The sequence below is a fragment of the Leuciscus leuciscus genome, assembly GCF_965113295.1.
Source record: "Leuciscus leuciscus genome assembly, chromosome: 8".
Classification (NCBI taxonomy): domain Eukaryota; kingdom Metazoa; phylum Chordata; class Actinopteri; order Cypriniformes; family Leuciscidae; genus Leuciscus; species Leuciscus leuciscus.
The window spans coordinates 4,048,528-4,068,914 of record NC_138732.1 but is presented as its reverse complement, the minus strand read 5'-3'; the positions used below and the strand labels follow the sequence as shown (position 1 = coordinate 4,068,914).

The 20,387-nt window shown below is 35.1% G+C and overlaps 1 protein-coding gene, 1 long non-coding RNA gene and 2 pseudogenes across 4 annotated transcripts in view; 1 reads left to right on the top strand and 3 right to left on the bottom strand.

Annotated features, from left to right (window-relative positions):
• Window positions 1–5,983: 5,983 nt before the first annotated feature.
• On the bottom strand, window positions 5,984–8,143 carry LOC309504174. Its single transcript, XR_014207975.1, has 3 exons — window positions 7,899–8,143; window positions 6,630–6,753; window positions 5,984–6,493 (listed from the first exon to the last, which is right to left on the bottom strand). It is a non-coding gene; the product is annotated as an uncharacterized lncRNA (long non-coding RNA).
• Window positions 8,144–10,095: 1,952 nt separating this feature from the next.
• On the bottom strand, window positions 10,096–11,346 carry LOC309505325 (olfactory receptor 1500-like; annotated as a pseudogene). Its single transcript has 2 exons — window positions 11,337–11,346; window positions 10,096–11,255 (listed from the first exon to the last, which is right to left on the bottom strand). The product of its transcript is annotated as an olfactory receptor 1500-like (transcript).
• A 280-nt stretch (window positions 11,347–11,626) lies between these two features.
• Window positions 11,627–12,529, bottom strand: LOC309505324 (olfactory receptor 7G1-like; annotated as a pseudogene). Its single transcript has one exon. The product of its transcript is annotated as an olfactory receptor 7G1-like (transcript).
• A 3,923-nt stretch (window positions 12,530–16,452) lies between these two features.
• The window catches only part of acsl1b (acyl-CoA synthetase long chain family member 1b), a 28,943-nt gene continuing 25,008 nt past the window's right edge, over window positions 16,453–20,387 (top strand). Inside the window, exon 1 of the mRNA XM_082176994.1 lies at window positions 16,453–16,558. The gene's annotated coding sequence lies outside the window, so the exon portion shown is untranslated. The remainder of the gene's footprint in view (window positions 16,559–20,387) is intronic.

Below are 20,387 nucleotides of genomic sequence, written 5' to 3'. Positions count from 1 at the left end.
ATCCCCGATACCACCAAGGCAGTGCTGGTGCCGGTTCGGAGCCGGTGCCTACTCGCAAACCAGTTCTTTGTGTTTCAACAGCCAAAGAACCGGTTCTCGGCCAGGAAAATTGGTTCCAAAGCGGCACTAACTCTTTGCTGGACTAGAACCGTTCTTTTACCACGTCATGCTTACGTCGAGGGCTGGGGGCCGGGTTATTGTCGAACAACTTCTCGAACGTAACCTCCGTCTATAGTAATCCAGACGAGCAGCACAAATGTGTTCAAAACGTCGTCTTCTGACCCCAATATAGGATCGCAAAGACAGGAGAAACATTTGCAGAAAGACAATTTAGTCCGCCATTGTAATTGTTATGCTTGAAGTTGGCGCAAGCGTTTCTGGGAAAGCTAAGACGTATGGCAACGTACACAGTGACGTAACGACGTCGTTCGCTGGGCTCTCTAGTCAGTGGAAAAACAAACAGGTTCTGAGAAGGTTCGCAAGTTGAACCAACTTTGAACCAGCACCAGTTCCGAACCAGTTCTTTTTTGGAGGAAAAGGGGTATATGAGGGGTGGACCTCAGTACGTTTTTAAGTTAAATGCATTAATTTGAACTTTGAGCGTTCAGAAATATAAGAGCTCAAACCCATGTTCAGCAGGCAGCCTATGAATAGAAATCATTAGAAATGATTGTAAAAAAAAAAAAAAAAAAAAAAAAAAAGTTTATTGTGATTCTCAAAACATTTGGTGACCAAACAGATTTTCATTAAGTTTAGTAATAACATGTAACAATGTTTACATCAATTAATTTGGTTATATATCAGGTACCGTATATAGCCTAGCTACATGTTCATTTTTCTCAAGGAAAAATCTCTCACTAATGCTGTAAACATACAGGGAGTTGGTATTATTATTAAAGGTTAAAATTAACAATTCAAATATAATGCGGTTTTTATAATAACGTTATAATATTTTTAATGATATGAGTAAAATTAAAATATATAATATAGTGCACATGTTTAGCAAAAATACTCCTCTCTATAGGCCTAGTTATTTTTTCTAGCTATGCTGTGGTCATTAAATGGCTTTTCTGAGGTAAATGTTACGTTACGTGATATTGTTCTCCAGATGTTTTATTGACCTATTTCCGTGGTTGAAGCAATGATTGAGTGATTACATGAGACATGATACACTTCAGCAAGTTGTAGGCTACTGTATCTTCCAACATAGTTCATTTGAGTTTATTTTCTATTAACTTAAGAAGAGCTTTAGATCAGTTCACGTTGGATTGGGGGGGCCTTTGAAGATAACATTTGAAGATTGAAGATTTACAAGTCATAATCCGTCCCTGGCTGCTATACACGCCTTAGCATTCAGTTGATTGGACACAAGCTGCTTACGTCAATCCGTGGTTAATTTACCTTTAACGAGTCTGTAAACGATGGAAGGCGAACGGGGCCAATTCTCTTTAAACGAAATGCGTGAAATTTGACTGTGTCAACACGCACCGTTTGTCCGCATTAAAGGTATAGCGGAGAATGTTTTACTTCCTGGTGGGTAACCTATACTATTGGTCCTCCTAATTGTCAATCATTCTGGTGAATCAATCAAACTGTTCAAAAAGTGGAGAGGGCGGGTCTTATCTAAAATTTGGAAAGATCCTCCGCTATACCTTTAACGCAACAACACACACAGCAACCAATGAAATTAGGCTTGTTTGAGATGCGCCTTGACTCGCCTGAAATGTATGCGAGAGTAGGCGGCTGCGGTGAGGGGAGGAGTGGAAAAAGCACAGGCAAGATGGACAGTTCTCTCTTCTCGCAATGGATCCAAGGGGGTAATCATTCAGAAAAAACTGAAGCTTCCCCGGGGGCCGCCATTGTCTAACAAGCCATCACCTGCTGTTAGCATTCCATTCACTCCCATTCATTTTGGCGTCACTTTTGACAGTGAATAACTTCACATTTGAGGCGTTTAAAGACTCCATTTGTCCATTATTTATTTCTAAAGAAACACGACAATGTATAAAAGGCTCCAATACCTTGTATCTTACGTTATGGCCCCGTAGAAGCAGTTTTTGTAAAAATAGGCTAATGATTGTGTCATAACCACACGACTCTCTGGAAATTACCGTATATACCGGAGGAGAAGCTCGCGGGCAATCGGGGGGACGTGGAGGCATAAAGTCAAGGGAGAAGCCCATAGAGAGTCATAAAGTTAGTTGCTCCTGCTCCTAGCTCATGAACACCTCCTGACCTACTCACACTCTCCGTCTCTGCAAGATTCGGAAGGGAATGATTCAGATTTCTCTCGGCACAGCTACTAGAAGACAGACGGGTTGCTCACGTCACATCTACGTCGTCGAGCTCAGTTTGAGTCTGCGCAGTACGCTCGACCATCAGGAAGTGAGAGCCTCTAATTAACTTCACTTTTCTCCGTTGAAGTCTATGGGGTCGCTGTGTCCATTTCTTTTACTGTCTATGATAAATATGCTTCCTCTCATGCATTCTGATAGGGTAGACATGGTAATACTTTGATGACAAGTTGATTCTTGGATTGATTATTTGAACGTGCTTCTCCTGAACTTTGTTTAAAACATCATGTGTAGATTCCGCCATCGCGTCTGTTATAGAAGATGTCGACAGCGTATAATTTGAAAAGAGGAACAGAGGACCGCGATCAAGGCATTTGTCGACCGGAAACATGAATGAAGAACATACGTCACTTACTCCGTTGCTCTGATTGGTTGTAGGTCTATCCAATTGAGTGCAGAGGCATTTTCTTTCCTAGTTCGGTTGAAACGCCCCATAATCACAGCCCAATGGAGCAGAATCAGACTCACATTCTGACTAGAATCTGAGTATGACGACGTCAGGCTACTGTGGAACTATTTTCGCTGCTGAAATAGAACAAAAAATGCCAATATTGTGTCTAAAATTCAACTGACTTAATATTAATTACTTGTTTATTGAACTGTAATGATATCAGTGTCACATTTTCAATCGTGATGGTATTCAGCACTCTTGGTCGTGTGATGTTGCTTAACTTGATCATGTTATAAAAACTCCACATTTTGAATTAGGCGCGCACAACCGTGTTATCGTCAGTAGCCTACATTATATATTATATTAGGCTATTGTATTCACTATCAGTCGCAACTTGAATGCAGAATAGTAATTTTTTGTTATTGACGTTTTAATCAGGATATTTGTCCGGTCGGGCAAATAAAATTCTCTTTCACTTGGACCCTTCAAAAAACCCACTTGGCCCGGACAAGCGTAAATGTCGAGCCTGTAATAGGCTACATATCAAAACATATTTTAAATATGATGTACTAATTTCATTATAGCACTCATCACAGCCTGCAGGATCCAAGAGGATGTTCACTGTAAACAACAGAGACAGAACAGCACAAACAAACTATAAGGTCAGAACTCATGTCTCCATTTGTGTTTAAAATAGTTACAGTTTTTAGACTTTAAAACATTTATCACCACTTGTGATTCACAAAGTGAAAATTAATTTGAAGAAGTTTACTCTTGTTCTGAGGACATAGTTTAACCTGCTGTCTTATTTGACTTTTATTTAAATTTGTTTACACAACAGCTCTGACAAAAAATATGATAATAAAAGGTTTTGGGTTGAACACCAAATTACAAAAACATTATTATGTGAAAGTGAATAAAGTTGTGTGTGTGTGTGTGTGTGTGTGTGTGTGTGTGTGTGTTCAGTTATAAATATAGCCTATGCTGTGTAAGTTATATACTTGAAAATGATAGGCCAATAACTTTAAACAAACATTTAATAACCCATATAAATAAATTATAATTTATAATATGGAATGCATTTACTTAATTTACAATGTAACATTTATTAATTTACTCTAGCACTTAAGATATCAGTAAAAAAGGCCACAATAAACTAAAGGATTAATATGTGGGTAAATCTAAAAGTAAGTCTGCTTTAAAAAAATATTACAAGTTCTAACATGGCTATAATGTGCGCGTTGAGAAACATGTTTAAATTGGTCATCTTAACATGGTAAAACTGTGCGTCTTTACACCTTCTAAAGTAACGCGAGGACAACTGACGCCTTAACATGACCAGAATGTGAGTGTCTACACAAACAAAAGAAACACGCAAAAAAATTGCCGCGTTAAGGCCAATTTATACTTCTGCGTCGGGTGCGCGTAGAAGGTACGGCGTAGCATACGTATTGACGTGTACCATACGTCGTACCCTTCGCCGTACCCTGACGCGCACCTCCTCAAAAATGTAACTACGCGTCGCGGCGACGCGGACCGCAAGATCTATGATTGGTCAGCTGGATAGCATCGCGTTTCCTCCTACGCATTTCCGGAATGATCTTCTGCACTCTGCACCGCCCGCCCGCCATTTTTAAATTCCGAAGATCAGTGAAGAGCCATGGAAATAGACCAAGTGACCGAGAGATTGCTTGAAGAAGTGCGGAAATACAGCCATCTGTATGACTCCTTCAGTCGCCATTGCTCGTAGAAACCTAAACTCAAAATAGCCGCGAGGAATGTAAACACAGTGGAACTGGAACATTAAAACCCACCCGCGCCAACTAGCGTTTCGGCGGTGTAACTGCAGAGCAACACAGACATTCGCAGAAGTATAAATGCTCACGACGGCGTCGCCTACGTGCGTAGCCTACGACGTACACTACGGCGTACACTCGACGCAGAAGTATAAATTGGCCTTTAATGCGGACAAACAGTGCGTGTTGACGCGGTCAAAAATCACGCGTTTCGTTTAAAGACTTTTGGCCCCGTTCGCCTTCCATAGTATACGCGGGTTACTGCGAGTCAAACAAACACTGATTGACGACGTAAGACTCGTTTAGCTTAGTTTGTACAGACTTTCACAAGCGGGCCAATATCATATCTATACTCACTAAATTGAACAGTAAAGTTGCATTACTTTAAACAATAAAGGGGACATTCTACCAGAAACGTACATTTCCACTTATAAAAAATCTGGGGGGAAAAAATATCTTATGCTTAAATCTAAACGTTAAGTCATGAACGAGAAACACATATCATGCCATCTCAGCATGTTTTTATGATTGAATAAAATACATATTTATACGCATTTCACCCCTATATGTCAGGCCCTGTCACAGACAAATCTGTTTATGTTAGAATGGTTTCGTAATTAATTTCTTTGATACAAATAGCATTTTCTTATTGGTCACGTGTCCCTGATTGTATCTAACATGGTTTTATAATTCCTCTAAGAAATATAAGAAACTTTTCGGTCAACTGTAGTACACAAAATCACAGAATAAGTTGATGAGTTAATAAGTAAAATATTTCATATTTATGATAAATACAGTCAGTTAAAGGGATAGCATATTTGTACACGCGTATATTTTAATATCATGTGTATATACTGAGTTTTATACTGTAGATGATATGGATGTATTGATTATTATAGCAGCTAAACCAAGTTTTTTTTCAAAGACTGATCAAAAACGGCGAAATAGCGACACTTAGTGTTAAAATATGGTACGACAGGATGAAACATCTGTCATCATTTACTCACCCTCAAGTTGTTTCAAACCTGTATGAATTTATTTTTTCTGCTGAACACAAAAGAAGATATTTTGAAAAATGTCTGTAACCAAACAGTTGATGGACCCCATTGACTTCCATAGTATTTTTTTTTCCCTACTATGGAAGTCATTGGGGTCCATCAACTGTTTGGTTACAGACATTTTTCAAAATATCTTAATTTGTGTCCCGAAGATCATCGGGTCTCTTACGGGTTTGGAACGACATGATGGAGAGTAATTACTGACAGAATCTTCATGTTTAAACCCTCTGCTGTGTTTGAGTAGACTGTAAGTTAGTACTCAGACCTCTTATTTTACTGTAAAAGATGATCTTGTGTCTGTAAGGAGAATAAAGGTCATGAGTGTAACGGGCACTGAATGAGCCGTGGAGAAAATGAGTTCAGAAAGTGTTTACAAAGACCGTCTGATCATTTTATGCATTTTATTTAAAACAGCGTGTTTGTATCTGGACTTTTCTTGGCATCATTAATTCAGTTTTACAGTAAATGTTTCAAAGAAATGAAAAACTTGATTTTAGACAAAGAATCTTAAACGGGTAAAAGAAAATGACAAATAATGCACATAATTACAGAAAAAAGCAGGAGTAAATGATACAAACATGTGCTTGTGTATCAAGATAAAGAACGTTACATGAGGAGGATCATATTTAACATGGAGAAACACAATACTGGAACAACCAGATGCAATATTGCACTTATAACTGATATAAATAGAATTTTATATTCAGAACAAAAACTATACAACTATATGAAAATATAATAGCATTTACAAACTTACACTTATTCCTGTTCTATTTACAAAGCCTAATAAACTGACACAGTTTATCCGAGGAAGATTTAAGGTCTAGAAACATTAGTTCATCATGTTCTGTCATGAATAAAGTTGCTGTCAGGATCTTGAGAGTCCACAAGACACTTGAGCTAAAAACAACAACAAAAAAAACACATGTGGTTTAATCATCATCATCATCATCATCATCAATATTCACTGAAATATAAATAAAATATTGATCAGCTGATCATCAGCGTATCTCAGAAATGATGGCCAAACATGATCTTACATTAGTTTCAGGCGTCCTCTCATCATTTACTCAGATATCATGATCTCAGCTCATGCTTGATCTTCTCTGATGATTCAGATTGACACTTTACAGGTGTGTGTGGATCCACAGAAACTGTCCATGAAGAAACATAATATTATCTTCAGTTTAAAGACAGACAGAACAACATACAACACTAAAACTCCACAAGATAATAATAATGATGATAATGATGATAAGCTGTTGCTAGATATCAGGCAAATGAAGTTGTACTTCATACTTCATACTAAAAAATTACATGTTCACATGCTTTTCTTGTTTGTTTGTTTTTAAAGCTTGCTGTTTTCTCAATTTTGTTGCGTGTGTATTTAGTTATTGAGAGGAAAGCGCAGCACATATTCACATATTCATCTAATCATCACTCTCAGCAGTCTGGATGTTTGTTTACTGTACAAAAGGCCCTCAGCGAGTCATGTATGTATAGTATAGTCTAGTATAGTCTAGTATAGGTATGTCCACTAGGTGGCCGAGCGTGTGTCTGGTGTTATTGGGTCTGTTACAACACACTTTTTACGCACATCAACAGTCTTGTAGTCCATTTCTACTTTTCTGTTTCTTTATTTACCAAATGCAAATATTAAACATACTTGTTGAGAGACGGTGAACATCTAACTTTGTGTGTGTGGTAAAAACTGTATGCGTTCCCCCCACCAAGCCCAACTCCCTCTACGTGTAAACACTAACACCGGTTTAAAAACTCTCTGCCCTCTGCTGGTGTCCACCCGAAATACATATACATCGAAACTTGCTCCAACAGGGTCCTCTTGGTTTCTCTCTGCTGTTCATCTAAGTACAGCACAACACCAGCTCAGTATTATCAGCCCGAAACAGTATGTTATTATAGGCACTATGTATTTTTAATAATAGGCTACACTTTACAAATTATATATAGCCTATATAACAGATATGATTATTTAGCAGTTTCGTTTTATTTTCAAACCATTAGTATTATATTCTGGCAGCTACTCAAGCCCTAATGTGTCTTCGTCACTGGTTTGCCATATTAACCATTACAAATCAGTTTAATAAAAGTTAAGGAATTATCATATTCATATATCCGGAGACCACATATGAAATCATTAATCACACTATTAATCAGAGCAACTTCCATTTGCAGATTAACACAAATATGGACACATTCAATGGCACATATATTTCAGAAACACAGATGATTCCCTCAAACATTTACTGATTGAGTTCTGAGTGATTGTTTTACTCACAGGTTGGTCTTAGATCATCCAAGCTGCTCCATCTGACAATCTTCACCAGTTTCATGTTTTCAGTGGTTTGTGTCTTCATGTCTCTCTCTCTCTTCATGCGTTTACTCCTAGTTTCCATCTACTGTAATTTAAACAATTTAAACAATAAAACAAACAAAAAAAGAAAGAAAAACGATCAATATTATTTACTCCAATCGTCAAATCGCCAGCGCTGCTCGCGTCGCGTGCGTCCAATCGCCAGTACTAGAGCTGCTCTATACACCCTTCTAACGATACACGCCTTAACATTCAGTTGATTGATTAGGATTTACTCCAATCGTCAAATCGCCAGTACTAGAGCTGCTCGCGTGCGTCCAATCGCTTGACGGAAGGCGTGGCTGAAGTTTGGCACTGACGCCATGGATTAGACAGGAACTCAACAACAAGCTTCATTGTCGTGATTGGCTGCCGCCTGGCTACAGTATTTGCATAGAGCGATCCTGATTGGCTGACGCTTCCGTCTGCGGCGCTTCACTGGCGCTGCTCGCGGCAGAAGTTGAAAAATTGTGAACGTACCGTAGAGGGCGTTGAAAACTCGAACGCTGTTGAGGGGTACACAAACCCGGAAGTTTGACTATATATAGAATAAATGTAGAATAGAGCGTCTGCTTTACTCTTTTCTAGAAGTACGTCCTTAAATTATAACACAAGCATGTTTATTTTTTTTTAAGTTGCGGAGATCAAAAAGTATACCAGAAGCCACTGATGTGTGTAAATAAACAAATCACAATGAATAAAATTTAGCAATTACAATTAATTGTGACTGATTTCTTCTAATGTCAGGCCTCAATAGGATAGTAAAGCATAAAACGTGAGCGTGACTATTACATTAACAGAACCCCTTCTGCATCTTATAGTTTGACTGAACATTTGAAAACTGTTCATGCATTTTCATGGTATTGTTTATAACTGTGACAGTAAGGAATGTCAGTAATTTGAGTTTAGTCTGATGACCACTAGATGGCACAATTTTAAGGGATATTTAGGTGGATATAGTACATAAGGCTTCTAGTCATTCAGGTCAAGTGTGCAATACAAATTTAATTGAATTCATTGTAAGTAATTTATTATTAAACGTTTAAGAGTTTTGCCACACAGAACTAGATTCACTTTTATGCCAATACGATGACACACAGATTCATTGTTAACAATCACTTTGGCTAATAATTTTCTTTGTTTACTTTAAACGGTGATAAAACTCAAACTTATTGGTTCTCCTCATCAGCTCCATAAAGTTGGCCAAACAGCTCTTATCATTGATGGTTCAGTGCTTGAGTTTGAAAAGAATTTAAGGAATCTAGGAGTGATCTTTGAATCTTCATTGACATTTGACCCTCCTGTACAAAATGTTGTAAATACTTCTTTATTTATCTTGGAGTTATTTCAAAATTGTGTCCTTTTTAGTTGCAGAAAAGTTCATTAATAGGATTTGTTTCTTCTCGTATTGATTAATGTAATGTGCTTCTTACTGGGATTTCGAAAGCATACTCTAAATAAGCTACAGTATGTTCAAAAAGCCATTTTGAAATCATTGCACTGGGTACCACCAGTCAAATCAGAGTTGATTTTAAAGTTATTATGCTCACATACAAAGCACTCCATGGACCGAGTCTGGTAGGCTTATTTACCTCAGCTTTTAACACCATATATTCCATGGTTAGCATGGTCTGTTGGATGTCCATCAAACACAGTTATGTTCCATGGGTGAAAGAGCTTTTTATCTGCTCCCAGGTTGTGGAACCAACTTCCATTTGAAATATGGGAAAATTCCATATTCTCTTGGAATTTTTAAAACATATTTGAAAACATTTTTTTTTCTTAGCTTACTGTTGATTGTGCTAACATTGTTGATTTCTTGTTGTTTTAATTCACCAATGTACTATTGTTGGTTTATTTGGTGTTTTCCAAAAGCCAAAAGCACTTTGAGAAGCTCCTTTAAAGAAAATAAAGTTATTATTTACCCTTTAATATATTATGTCTTATTCTTTCATTTCTTTATTGTTTTTGCTAACAAATGTCTGTGATGCAGTGGCCTAAATTACAAATCCAACTGCAGATTTTGGAGTGAAATTTCCTTGGTGATGTCACTGTAAATTACAACAAAGGAGCCACACAAATTCGGATCAAATTTTTTTTTATTTGAGCACTGTAATGTTAAATTCTAATCACACATGAGAATACAATTATTTTATAATATCTAACATCAAACCCGCCAATCCTGATCCTTTGTTAAATGATGATTTGATAAATGATTTTAGTTAAATATATAGTTTGTCCAATATTTAAATGTAAGAAACTGTATCAGGTTTCTGTCATACAATCATTAATAATAATAATAATGTGACAAGGACCTGTATTTATTTTCTCTGTTTCACATTTCTTTCTGAAATAGTGTTCACCTTGTGTCGTTTGTACAGTTGTCTTATGGATTGCATGACCTCCTCTGTCTTTAGAGTGGGATTCAGCATAGGTGGTATTATTTGTGTCAAGGAATTGGTAATTATCCGGGAGTTTTGATCAATAGATGTTGAAATGGATTTAACATTTAAAATTGGAAGATAAAAAATTGCCACTAACATGAGATGTGAGGTGCAGGTTTTCATGGCTTTGATGCGATCAGCACCATGAGCAATCTTAAGCAAAGCCAGAGCAATGCAACAATATGTGAGGGTTACCAGTATCACTGGCATGCAAATCAGAAGACCAAACACAAATATATGCCAAGAGATCATTTATGAAATTACTATTACAGGACCGTGATCACAGAAATAACTATTAACCACATTAGTTGTACAAAAAGATAGTCTGTTGACTAAACCCACAAGTACAGCAAAAAAAGTCACAGAAAAAATCCACATACTGCCTATGATGAATGACATGGATGTTTTGGTAATAACTGCATGGTACTTTAGAGGAAAACATATAGCAACCAGTCTGTCATAAGCCAAGGCAAGTAGTGTCAAAGACTGTGCACATTCATGAAATGAAAGACAAAAAACATATTCATCAAGCACTCTTCATATGAAATCTCCTGGTGCTCAAATAAAAACATGTCTATGAGTTTTGGAATCATAGCCGAGCTTCCACACAGATCAGAAAGGGCCAGATTAAAAACGGCGATAGATTTGGCTGTGTGAAGTCTGCGGGCCAAATAGATGATACACATGATCAATGAATTCCCTAAAACAGTCACAGCATATACAAAACACAAGAACACATAGTAGTATTTTGCATGTGGCACATTAGAAAAACCATTGATGAAAAATGTTGCAGGACGAACAAAAGTCTCATTTACAGAGGCGTTGCCTGTTGTGTTACCTGTGATAAAGAACTATTTTTAGATCATTAACAGAATATTAAAATAATGATTTCAGTGTATTTGTCAGTATTGCTTGGCACCACGATTCATGGTATAACCCTTGTCTTTATAGACCAGCCTTCCTAAACAGTTTTAATGAATAAATACAGTGTGTCTAAAAAGTACAATACAAATGAATAGGGGAAGAGCTTTTATAATTAGAAAATCAGACTGGCACAAGATTAAAGATGCTGCACATACAATTTATGCTTCAAGTAACACAAAAACAAACACTGTTTCACCTTTAGTAATTTAATAACCTTCTATAATACACAGTGTACTTTAATGATAATTACATTAAAAGAAATGTACAGATGAGAGGAATTCCATACTATAACTGGAACACAGTTGGTATTCTAGATGAAAACATGATCATTTTTTGGATATGCCTTTTCACAGATGCTATAAACTCCTTTGTTATAAATGTGTAGATTATAGGGTTAAGCATTGGAGGAAGTGCAGAGGTCAGAGAAAGAATAATTATTGTAGTGTTGATGCTTGCAAGGGCCTGAAATATATATTTCAGGCAGATGGGCACATAAAATACAGCCACTAATATTAAATGAGCAGTACATGTGGCTCTTTGTGGGGTTGTGATTCTGAAATATGTCACAGCTATGCATGTATATGAAAAGATCATACAAAATACTGGAAACATGATGATCACCTGAAACAAAACACTTATGATGACACAGCTTGGGAAAACAGACCTGTGATCACAGAAACGAAGGATTATGACGCTAGTTCTGCAGAAAGAAAGTCTAGTCATGAAAACTGCTGTTTGCATCAGTGCCAATGTCCATAAAGCACCAATCATAACAAGCATTGATCTATGGATCACAATCATATGATACCTCAGTGGTAAACAAATAGCTACTAAACTGTCAAAAGACAGAACAGTGAGAGTTTGTGACTGCACTGAAACAAAAAACATTTTGGACATGCACAATCCATATACGAGATCAACTGATTCCCAAACAAAACTGCATCCGGAAGCTGAGGGATAACAGCGGTATTTTCACAAATGTCGGTCAGTGATAAATTAAAGACAGCGATATATTTAGGAGTGTGAAGATTTCTGTCCGTAATGATACCAAACATGAGGCAGGAGTTTCCTAGACAAGAAATAAAGTAGACAATAAACAGGAATATATTAATATCTCATGTGAGGTATACCATAGAATCCAGCAGACAGGAAGGAAATATTCCTGTTTCCAGTGACCTCTTGAATCATGTTCAAATGCTTTTTTTCCCCCATCCTCTCTGGGCAGAAAAGCAATTTTACAATTTATATAATAATAATAATAAAAAATGAATATGATATTCTCACAGTTAGGCCTTAGTAAGGTTTGCTCAGGCTGCAGACTTTCCCTGATTTATTATTTATGAATAAAGCAGCGTCAGTCTCTTCAGCCTATCACTGACTCTGACAGTTTCCAGCAATGCCACACCTCTAGAGCTGCCATCTAGCCAATCAAAGCACAGCACTGACAGTAATGATAAGGATAGTTAAAGTATCCTTGTTTCTCCTGGATGTATTGCCATCATTTCTTGGCCCATATCTTGAGCTATAAACGATGTTTGCGGCGACGATACCAGCTCGCGTTTTTCCTTATCAGTGCAAAAGAGATTCTAATTACTCTGTTGACTTTGATCTTCCATACACGTTTCATACATCAATCGATCCTGTTAAGTGTGTATTATTTTTGTGTATACTCACAATAAAAACAAAGTGTTGTGCTTTTTGCCAAATAAAGAAAAATAAACACGGAGCGAGTTCTGCTTTCTCTCTGTCAGTGAAGTCCATTCTGAAACGCGTCCGAAAATGAACAATAACTGAGCGAATACTCAGTCAAACAGGCATACAGACACACAGGCATGAAGCTTGAATTCTCTTCTTTTAAATGAAGTAATTTTTATAAAAAACAAATATTCACAGTTTATGTAATATGTATGAAAAGAGAGAGATGTCAGTCGTTCTCAACTCAGCTCATTAAGTTTTAATTTGACCCCGCCCACGGAGAGCGCGCGCCATTCAAACGCAAATGATCTGAGGCGATCCAGACCTGTGAAACGCCCACATCAGCTGGATAACACACACAGCCAGTTCACTTTCATCATGGATGATATGATATATCTGTGGATATTTATTTCTGCATGCCGTTCAATATGCTTAGAATATAATGGTGTTATTTTTCAACACTTTAAGGCAGTAATATCATGATCTTTACTGGGGACACAAAAGGCATCAAATCCCAGGAATGTTTTTTATTTATTGATACTTTTTAAAAATGTATTTACATATTTTTTATTAACATTTTTAACATTATTTCTCTCTGAAATTTAAAATATCCAGCCTTCTAGCACCTTCTTACAGTCTAGACCCAGAGTCCCTGCAGACACCAGTTTGAAAACCCCTGGTTTAAGACACGGAAAGTGATTATTTGGCATAGAAGAAAATGTTGAAAAATTCTTGGACAAGATCAGACAAGAACACCTCAACACTTCTGCTTTATAAACCTCTTAAAGGAACACTCCACCGTTTTTTGAAATAGGGCTTATTCACCTTCTTTCCTACATTTAGATAGGTGGGCAAATGCATTTTTGTCTCAGTGCATGCATTGTTTTAGTTTGACAGTGTCGGCGCTAGCTTAGCTTAGCATAATGAATGGAATCCTTTGTTGCCAGCTAGCATGTCCTGAGTAAAAGTGATATAAAAAATTTAAAAAACCCACCTAATTACTTCTTGTGGCCTGCGTATTCACAACAAGTACAAATAGCGATGCAGATTAACACTAGACGATTTCCTATGCAGATTTTGACTTGGGACTATATTAGGGGGAAGCACAGGTGAAGCACTGCTACTTGGGCGCAGAGATATCACGCCCAAGTAGCAGTGCTTCGCCTGTGCTTCCCCCTAATATAGTCCTTAATATATAAGTCAATATCTGCCTAGGAAATCGCCTAGTGTTAATCTGCATCACTATTTGTACTTGTTGTGAATACGCAGGCCACAAGAAGTAATTAGGTTTGTTTTTTTAATTTTTTATATCACTTTTACTCAGGACATGCTAGCTGGCAACAAAGGATTCCATTCATTATGCTAAGCTAAGCTAGCGCCGACCCTGTCAAACTAAAACAATGCATGCACTGAGACAAAAATGCATTTGCCCACCTATCTAAATGTAGGAAAGAAAGTGAATAAGCCCTATTTCAAAAAACGGTGGAGTGTTCCTTTAATGTATAGGCTACATCCTGTCATGCCATATTTTAACACTATGTGTCGCTATTTCGCCGTTTTGATCAGTTTGATAAAAAAAAAAAAAAAGCTGTTTATCTGCTATAATAATCAATAAATCCATATCATCTACAGTATAAAACTCAGCACATACACATGATATTGAAATATAAGCATGCAAAAATATGCTATCCCTTTAACTGACTGTATTTATCATAAATATGAAATATGAAATGAAAAGCTTGTATATGTGACTGTCTGTGTTTGTTTGCTGCTTGAATCTACAGGGTATTAAAACACAAAGTTTTGTATTATTATTATATATGATAATAGTTCCAATAAAATAATCTCTTTTTCACAAGTTTGCAGTGGACTGATTGCCCTCTAGTGGACACCTGAGATTTCTTCATTGAGATCAGAGGACAAATGAAAGTGCGAGTACATTTGTTAGACTCACTAATAGCTGATTTCTTGATTTTGTTCTAAACATATGCAATCCATATATCGCCTGTTTGCCTGCAGGAACACCTTCTGGGACTGTGCTATACAGTAACTACACACACAGTATAAAGGTCTGCTTGTTATGTGTGTGTCTTTCAGAGAAACGGGGCGCCAGAAACCTCTGACTCTTAACCACGTGACTTCATTTTATTGAGACGCACACGGGACTGGCTCATCACATGACAATAGACATTCTGTAAAAATGAAGGGGGGGAAATATGTATTTAAATGTTTTAAGTATACTAAGAATAAACAAATAAAAAAATGTAAACGTTTTAAGTAGCCTATTCTAATAATTAATTTGATTTATTTAAAGGTTTTAAGGATCCTAAGAATTAGTTTTATGCATTTTTTAAGTATTCTAAGAATTAGTTTTAATTAAAAGTTTTAAGTATCCTAAGAATTAGTTTAATTTTTTTAAATTTTAAAAGTTTTTTTAAGTATTCTAAAAAACTGTTTTATGTATTTATTTAAATGTTTGAAGTAATTAAAAAAAAATTGATATATGTATTTATATATTTAATTACATTTTTAAGTATTCTAAAAAATAGTTTTTTATTTAAATGTGAACTATTTAAAAAAAAATTAAAAATTTGAAATATTCTAAGAATTACATTTATTTATTGATTTAAATATTTGAAATATTCTAAGAATTACGTTTATTTATTTATCTATTTAAGTGTTTTAAGAATTCTAATAATGTTTTATTTATTTAAATGTTGGAAGTATTCTAAGAATTACATTAATTTATTTATTAAAATAAATGTTTGAAGTATTATAATTTTTTATTTTTTTTATTTAAATGTTTGAAGTATTTTAAGAATTACATTTATATAAATGTTTTAAAGTATGTATGTATATATATGGAAAAGGAATAAAAAAAAAAATTTCTTTTGGCATAATACCGGAATATTGTTTTTTATTGTAACTAATAAAAGCTGTTATACATTGTTAACAAGAAAAATAGGTTTCTGGTTTGGCTGAAATACTACATCCTGTCATGCCATATTTTAACACTATGTGTCGCTATTTCGCCGTTTTGATCAGTCGCTTCCACACGTCATTCAAAAAAAAAAAAAAAAAAGCTCGGTTTATCTGCTATAATAATAAATAAATCCATATCATCTACAGTATAAAACTCAGCACATACACATGATTTAAAAATATACGCATGCACAAATATGCTATCCCTTTAACTAACTGTATTTATCATAAATATGAAACATTTTACTTATTAACTCATCAACACAGCTCAATCATCTATATCTTAGGTGCATTTATTGAGTATAGATATGATATTGGCCCGCTTGTGAAAGTCTGTACAAAGGTAAACGAGTCTGTAAACGCGGGTTACTGCGAGTCAAACAAGCGACCAATCAGAGGCCTCCTAACAGTCTTTCTATTCGTACGGCGCCTCTGATTGGTCGAGAGTTTGGTAACCGCCAAACAACACGGAAAAAGTAGTAAACGCTCGCCGACAGACAAACGCATGTGCGATTATCAGAAGAGTTCGGTCTCATACAGGTCAGTAGAGCAGACTAAACCTCATCTGTGTTACTTGTAACATGTTATTCCTTGTAAATAATGATAGCAACTTTGTTTTCATGTCGACGTGTTCATGATGTGTATGGACAACTGCAGAAGTGTCTGTGTGTGTGTGTGTGTGTGTGTGTGTGTGTGTGTGTGTGTGAGTGACACTGTGAACACAATGAACAATGCAGTTTAGTGTTTAGTTGTTGTTGCTTTTAGAAAAGATCATTTTATAATTTAACGAATGCACATTGTGTGGAGTGCAATTCTCTTTATGTTGCATCAAAGTATGATGACTGACGTTTAATATTTCTTGGTTTGTGAATTAGACACGTCATCTGTCATGTGTGTCTGACTATAAACTATGACTCAAGTTCTTAATGTAACTTTCTGACCTCTAAATGCGTTAATCGTGTGGTTCAGCACAGCTGGAATTATAGATGTTAATTTTCCTCATAGACATTCATCATTAATCTGTTACTGAATGTCGTCTTGCATGACTTATCATGTCCCTTTTGACCTTGTTCTATGGCAACAGCCATGTTTCTGTTTATTGTTTTCATTCCCAGCATCCCTCCAACCTGCAGACATCACCTGTGTGCGGACATTAAAGTTTAGTGTTAAACAACAGGCTTTTATTGGACAGAATCTCACTTTCCATTGCGGTTGTTAAGATTTGCCAACATTGTGAAGCCGTAGTGTTCAGTGTGTAATCATAGATTGTCTCTGGCCCTCATTGTGGTTGTGTAAATGGTTGGTTTCATCATGTTTATGCAACGTCTTATTTCTATTTAAGATAATGGGATTCATGGGTGCTTTGGTATGGAAGCTTGTTTCTACCATGGAATATAAAATAAATAATGGAATCAATTCTGAGAAATAAACTTTATTATTAATTATTATTATTATTTAGTTATAAACTTGGAAACGTGAGAAAAAAGTCAGAATTATGAATTATAAACTTGAAATCGCAAGAAAAAAGTCAAATTATGAGTTATAAACTTGAAATCGCAAGAAAAAAGTCAGAATTATGAATTATAAACTTGAAATCGCAAGAAAAAAGTCAGAATTATGAGTTATAAACTTGAAATCGCAAGAAAAAAGTCAGAATTATGAGATATAAACTTGGAAACCAAAGAAAGTCAATTACAAGTTATAGGCCTAAACTTGGAATCACAAAAAAAAAGTCAGAATTATGAATTATAAACTTGGAATCACAAGAAAAAAGTCAGAATTATGAATTATAAACTTGAAAACATGAGAAAGTTAATTACGGGTTTATGTTTATGCAACGTCTTATTTCTATTTAAGATAATGGGATTCATGGGTGCTTTGGTATGGAAGCTTGTTTCTACCATGGAATATAAAATAAATAATGGAATCAATTCTGAGAAATAAACTTTATTATTAATTATTATTATTATTTAGTTATAAACTTGGAAACGTGAGAAAGTCAATTATGAGATATAAACTTGGAATCGCAAGAAATAATTGCGAGTTATAAACGTGGAAACCAAAGAAAGTCAATTACAAGTTATAAACTTGAAATGGCAAGAAAAAAAATCAGAATGATGTGTTATAAACTTGAAATCGCAAGAAAAAAATCAGAATGATGAGTTATAAACTTGAAATCGCAAGAAAAAAGTCAAATGATGTGTTATAAACTTGAAATCGCAAGAAAAAAATCAGAATGATGTGTTATAAACTTGAAATCGCAAGAAAAAAATCAGAATGATGAGTTATAACTTATAAACTTGGAATCGCAAGAAAAAAGTCAGAATTATGAGTTATAAACTTGAAATGGCAAGAAAAAAGTCAAATTATGAGTTATAAACTTGAAATCGCAAGAAAAAAGTCAGAATTATGAATTATAAACTTGGAATCGCAAGAAAAAAGTCAGAATTATGAGATATAAACTTGGAATCGCAAGAAAAAAGTCAGAATTATGAGATATAAACTTGGAATCGCAAGAAATAATTGCAAGTTATAAACTTGGAAACCAAAGAAAATCAATTACAAGTTTTAAACTTGAAATCGCAAAAAAAAAGTCAGAATTATAAGTTTAAAACTTGAAATCGCAAGACAAAAGTCAGAATTATGAGTTATAAACTTGGAATCACAAGAAAAAAGTCAGAATTATGAATTATAAACTTGAAATCGCAAGAAAAAAGTCAAATTATGAGTTATAAACTTGAAATCGCAAGAAAAAAGTCAGAATTATGAATTATAAACTTGGAATCACAAGAAAAAAGTCAGAATTATGAATTATAAACTTGAAAACATGAGAAAGTTAATTACGGGATATAGCCTAAACTTGAAATTCGCAAGGAAAACAAGTCATAATTATCAGTTATAAACTAGGAAATGTGTGAAAGTAAATTGCGAGATCTAATCTTGGAGTTATAAAGTCTGAATTGCGAGATAAAAAGTTGCAACTTCCTCTCTTTCCTTCTGTGGTGTAAAGAAGCCTCAATACTCCGGTGTTCTTGCAGAGCTTGTTTAGTTTGATCATTGTGTTGCTTATGAACAGGTTTGGTGGAAACTGGAAACGACAGGCAAGAAGACAAAAGGAGTGTGTGAATGTTTGTATCTCACATCTGTTCATCTTTATTAATAATCTACGCTGTTGATTGTTGTATCCACTCATTCATATTGTATGAAGGTCAAAAGTTTAAATGGCATGATGTATTTTGTCAACACACTCGACCTTTGTCCCGATCAGACATGTGACAGATGAAGATATCACAAGGTCAGACTGAGAACGCCTGTCAGATTTAACACAAGTGTGCTTTATTGTGTTTAAGTTGCTGTAAATGTGATCCGGAGACCCATAATGCAACAGGCTCATCATTATGGCGATATATGAATGACTAAACGAGATCTAGAGTGAATGTTAGAGTGATTGATATCTATAAACATGTCTGGGTCATATTTCACCCCCGAGTCTAAAAGATATTGTGCTTTGCGTACAAATCTCAGCATTTTCATGACAATTAAGCACATTATTTAGTTTTTGAAGTTTGGTTATGTTTTTTTCAAGCACTTCTATTGAGCAAAGATGCATTAAATTGATCAAGAGATTTATAATGTGATGATAAAATCTGTATCAAATAAATGTTGTTCTTTTGAACATCAAACAATCCTGAAAATTGATGTTTTCAACACTGATAATAATCATAAATGTTTCTTGAGCATCAAATCATCATATTAGAATGATTTCTGAAGGATCATGTGACACTGAAGACTGGAGTAATGATGCTGAAAATTCTGGAATAAATTACATTTTACTACATATTCACACATAAAACATCTTTTTAATACATAATAATATTTCACAATTTTTACTCGCAAGTTTTTCTGTATTTTAATTAAACAAATAAAAATGATATGATCAGTAAGTCATGGCAACTTATGTTTTTACATTAACACATATAATTGGAGATTCATAAATTCAACTCTAAGTCAATTTAATATAATTTAAGTTGAAATGACTTGTAAGTGAAGTTGGTTCAACTTAAAATTTTAAGGCCGCGACTGAACTTACGTTTTTAAAGTTGAAATAGGTGGACATTTATTCAAAAACATTAATAAATCTTACCAACCTCAAACTTTTGAACAGTATATATGGTAGTATTTGTTGCACTGGCCTTATGCAAAAAAAATTATAATTTATAATATATATATTTTTTGACATTATACAGTAAAAATGAATGTCTAATGAATCGTCAGTGTATGATAGAAGAATTTAGTTGGAAATCTCATTAAAATGCAAATAATCTTAATGTTCGTAAAAATAGGCTGCGGTTTATTTATGCAAAATCAA